This window comes from Phyllopteryx taeniolatus, chromosome 4 (assembly GCF_024500385.1).
Source record: "Phyllopteryx taeniolatus isolate TA_2022b chromosome 4, UOR_Ptae_1.2, whole genome shotgun sequence".
NCBI classification, from domain to species: Eukaryota; Metazoa; Chordata; class Actinopteri; order Syngnathiformes; family Syngnathidae; genus Phyllopteryx; species Phyllopteryx taeniolatus.
The window spans coordinates 25540419-25545591 of NC_084505.1; the positions used below are offsets into that span (position 1 = coordinate 25540419).

At 41.3% G+C, this 5173-nt stretch overlaps 1 long non-coding RNA gene across 1 annotated transcript; it reads right to left on the minus strand.

Annotated features, from left to right (window-relative positions):
• Positions 1-226: 226 nt before the first annotated feature.
• On the minus strand, positions 227-4844 carry LOC133476907 (uncharacterized). Its single transcript, XR_009788175.1, has 3 exons — positions 4707-4844; positions 2471-2633; positions 227-1112 (listed from the first exon to the last, which is right to left on the minus strand). It is a non-coding gene; the product is annotated as an uncharacterized LOC133476907 (long non-coding RNA).
• Positions 4845-5173: the final 329 nt, after the last annotated feature.

Here is a 5173-nt window from a genome sequence, read left to right on the forward strand (position 1 = left end):
CACACTGCCTCACGCGCGCACACACACGTTGCAATATTGTGAGTGGTAATGCAATCCTACCCTTGTCTATTGGCGTCCAGTCCAAACTGTCCAATCTATGCGAGTTTACACATCATATATCAGCTGCATGAATCATGACCTTTCATTTTTGGAATAATTTTTTCCTCCCAGAGGACCCTTCATGGTCCGGTGGTCTATCTCTTCCCAAACATGACTGGGAATAAACACGAAGGAGAAGGAAGAGGTGGACTGTATACCAAACACTTGAGACGGCCCTGATGTTGTATACACCAATGTGAATGTCCTCCATTGGTGTTTTAATGAGCTTTTTGTCGTTTCGATGCAGTAAAAATCATTAAAGTGAAGCGTCGTTTATTGCGGGAGATACGTTCCGGAGACACCCGCAATAGGTGGGAAAAAAAAAAATGCAATATCGAGAGACTGAACTACAGTGGGCTAACTATATTTTTGTCATTCTGCAGGAGAGTGATTTCGATTTTTATGGCTGCAATAAAATCTGAGGGATTTTTATCTCGGTGATTTATATGGCAATGCTGACTTCTGCATTCTTGTTTTAACAGAAATTGTGTTTTTTGGGAGGCATATTGGATATTTACATTGGATCATACTGCTGGCGCTGTCACAGTCTGTCAACCACGGTAAGCCACACCCACCTCTGCCAGTCAGCCACACCCACCCGTTTAAGGCTTTGTTGACAACTCACTCATTGTCAGATTGTTCGACATTCGTACATGCAAGACGCAAAACACTTCCCGGTGAATCCCCTCTGCCTTTTACCTGCGACTACGAGTTCTGCCTTATTAGCATGTTTGGTTGCCTGTCCCCGTGGCTATCACGGATTCTGCTACTAAGACAACAAAGCGTGAGTTTCCTCGTCCTGCTCTTTGTGAATTGTGGATTCAGACAACAATCCTTGCCTGCTACTTGTGGATGACAGAGCATTGCATGACTTTGCCCCAAATCCCAGTCTTCAAAGTCTCACCATCTCAACTGCAGTTAACTGCTCTGTATCCCGGCTCTTAAGCCATCTGAGGTACTGTCGTCTTCTTCTGTTTCGTAGGTTGGATCCCGGTCAGTATCATCTAGGTTACCTGTAAGAAAACAAACCAACTGGGATTAAAACAAAAACGTTGAGTGCAATAGTGGTCTACGTCCAAACATCAGTCAAATCTATCAATTGATAGAATTCAGTGAAAGATGATAACTAACATGCAGATGCACTGATACCCAAGCTAAAGCACTACTTACCTTCTAAACAGCGCTGTGAAAAAGAAATCGGCTAAATCGACCACAAAAATTTATTGGGGTGGAGGGGGGATTACTCGAGTACTCGATGAAATATCCGAAGGAAAATTGATTCTAAAAAGAATTCGATAGCGACAGCCCTACTTCAAATGTTATGTTCTATCACTCTCGGAACTTCACTTTCTAGAATGTTTTTTGTAGGATGTGAATCCTGGTTTGATGGGCGCCTCCATCTTGGACATGGGAGTTGTTCCAGTGTTGCAGTGATGAATCAGGAAAAGTGCTGAATGCAATCAAGGACAGCCCCCTAGACGTCAGACTTGGAACTAAACCTTCATTTAGACCAGTATCATATGACACATATGCCTTTTCCCTATTCTGTACTTCACTACTGCAGTGTTTTAGTAGAAAATCTTACAAAATTCAATTTTTGGCTTATGATGTTTCATTTGCAGTGTGATCAAAGCAATACATTTTCATTTGTTCAGAGAAATTAGTAGGAAATTAGGAAACATTTAGTACAATGACTATATTTTACTAAAATGTTAGCAATGATGTGTTGGTCTGCAAGCATATTCCTTTCATAATCTTATTTTTTACTTTTTTTTTAGGTTTTTTACTTTTACTAACACAAAAAAAATATTCATATTGTATTTATTACAGTGCATTTTTGCATAAAATCCTACTAAATTCCAATGATATAAGGCGAAGTATATTGCGAAAGGTGTTCGCTGTTTAGCATCATAAACCAAGCAACAGATGTGAGCAAAATAAAACCTCTGGATCTGGTGCACAAAAATCACTAGGAGATTGTACAAAATGGTTTACATTTACCCCCAAAATTACTATATTTTATTCAAATCTTTGCAATACGGGGTTGGTGTTTGAGCATTTTGATTTCCTAACTTTTTTTTAACTTTGCTTTGTTACTTTTACCAACGCAAATATATGTTGATTTTCTTACTAATGACATTGTATTTTTGTATTCAGCCTTCCAAAATTCTAATTGGAAGTTTTTTTGCATTTACTGTACTTTTAGTATGCTGCCTTTACTAACTCGAAAATATGTTCATTTTCTTACAATTAGATGGCATTTTTGTATGAAATCTTGCAACATTGGATTGAGTGGGACCTTGTGTGTTGGCTCCAGCACTGATTTGTTATCAGATGATATCTCCTATTCTATTTATTATGCTGGCTTTACCTTTCTGTCGTCACACGGCAGATTCCGAGCTTGTTTACTGGCTCAGATCTCAGTACTGACTCTTGTCCATGGAGTGATGCAAAAAAGCGTCCCACTGAGGCTCAATCTGTCATGAGAAGACCCCCGTCGCCGAGATCCGGACCACAGGTAAGACTGACGGGGGCTGAAAATGAATACAAAGTAACCAAATAAATCATAGATCATAATCACTACAATTTTAGCCGTTAGGGGTTTGTATAATGGTATACTAATCTTTTTTTATATAATAAATAAATAACTTAAAAGTATGTTCAATTTCTACTAATTACAATGTATTTTGTACAAAATCTTATTGAATTCTAATGGGGAAAATATATTAAATGTTCAAACTGATTAATGTTTCTGGGGTTTTTTTTGCAAATCAATCACCACTTTGTGAACAATTGCGTGAGCAAATAGTCCAACAGTTTAAGAATCATGTGTCCCAACGTACAATTGCAAGTAATTTATGGATTTCATCATCTACGGTCCATAAAATCACCAAAAGATTCAGAGAATCTGGAGAAATATCTGCACATAATCGGCAAGGCTAAAAACCAACATTGACTCTCTGTGAGCTTCAATCTCTCAGGTGTCACTGCATTGAAAATCTGCAGCATTGTGTAAAGGATGTTGCCACGTGGGCTCAGAAACGCTGCTTGCTTCTCAGGGCCCGAGCTCATCTGAGATGGACTGATGCAAAGTGGAAAAGTGCGCTGTGGTCCGACGAGTCCACGTTTCAAATTGTTTTTTGGGAAAAAAAAACAATTTGAAACGACACGACTGGTTCGCACATCTCCCTCACAGCTCTGAGGACCGGGGTTCAAATCCCGGCCTCGCCTGTGTGTGTTGCATGTTCTCCCCGTGCCTCTGTGGGTTTTCTCCGGGCACTCCGGTTTCCTCCCACATCCCAAAAACATGCGTGGGAGGTTAATTGAAGACTCTGATTTGCCCGTAGGTGTGAATATGAGTGTGAATGGTTGTTTGTCTATATGTGCCCTGCGATTGGCTGGCGATCAGTTCAGCGTGTACCCCACCTGTTGCCCAAAGATAGCTGGGATAGGCTGCAGCACGCCCGTGACCTTAGTGAGGAAAAGCGGTACAAAAAATGGATGGACGTCGTGTGATGGTATGGGGTGTGTTAATGCCCATGGCATGGGTAACTTGCACATTTGTGAGGGCACCATTAATGCTGAAAGGTACATATATGTTTTGGAACAACATGTGCTGCCATCCAAGCAACATCTTTTTCCAGGACGTCCCTGATTATGTCAACAAGACGATGCCAAGCCACATTTTGCATGTGTTACAACAGCGTGGCTTTGTAGTAAAAATACTAGACTGGCCCACCAGCAGTCCAGAGTTGTCTCCCTTTGAAAATGTGGTGCAGATATCAAATTCCAAATGAGAGAGTCAGAGTAACATCATAAGGGACCTGGTCAGCGGTGGGTCCCAAAAATGTGTGTGCAGGCCGACCAGTTTACATTACATTTGGCAGAAACATAGAAAATATACAATCAAGATTCGCTTATGGATTTGAAAAATGTCCTTACTCAGCTAGAAGTTTTTGAGGTGTGTTTATCAACTATAGATTCAGGAAATGTACGTCCGAATATTATAACGTGGGCACTTGTTTTTATTAAAAGTAGGACACCTGTTCTACATCAGTGTTATCATTTGTCGAAATTAGTGGTGTATAGTGATTAGGTGATTAGCGTAAACGCTGTGGAACACAGAAAACAGCGGTTGCAATCGCTACTCCAATTTTGCCCGTTAAGTGACCACTTCTGATAGCCAGCCAGCGGCCGATGCACACAAACGTACAAAAGGTTCTACTGGAATAGATACTGGCGAACACGCTAGCATGTTAAGCTAACATCACTTGCTTACTGTTTCTAAGGTGAGCTCAAGACAAAAACTCTAAAGGTACTGCTGTAATAGATTGAGGTCAACATGCTAAGCTAACAAAACTCGCTTCCTGCGCCCTGGTTTTAAGACGACTTCAACCCAAGGGAACCGAAGCTTGCACTGTAATAGACAAAGGGGTACATGCTAACATGCTAAGCTGGCTATGCTCTAATAACAAAATTCTAAACCCACACGCAACGATTGAAAGGCATCCAATCAGGCTCCAAAAATGAATGCTAAATAAATCCGCTCCTAAAATGGAGACGAGTAAACAACATCAACACGGGGAGAAAAAATATTGCCTATTCACTTCTTGCTTGGCGCTTTCTCTTTTCTTCGCACCGCCTTCGCCAAAGCGCTAATCCTTGTTTTGGTACGCGGGGCCGCCTGCGTCGCATTCTAATCCGTGCAAAGCTCCGTGTCCAATGGCTGCTGCCGTGGCGAGCTGGCGGCACGGAGAACACGCTGACGCAAAAGCACCGAAGGAAAGCAAGGAGGCGGCAAATCTAAGCTCGTGTACTTGTACGTTGGCACCCGTGTCAATAATCATTACAATACAAATGTTTATAATGGATTAGCAGAGATCTTGCAAAATTGACGCAGCAGAGCTGGGAAATCAAAGACCAAGCACAACAAATTTAGTAGGATTTCACACCAAAATAATCCACCAAAGAAATGGGAGATTTCAAGCAAAAGATAAAGCACTAAAAAGTCTGCCTTTCGCCCAAAAGTCAGCTGGGATAGGCTCCAGCACCCTGAATAGGATAAGCGGTATTG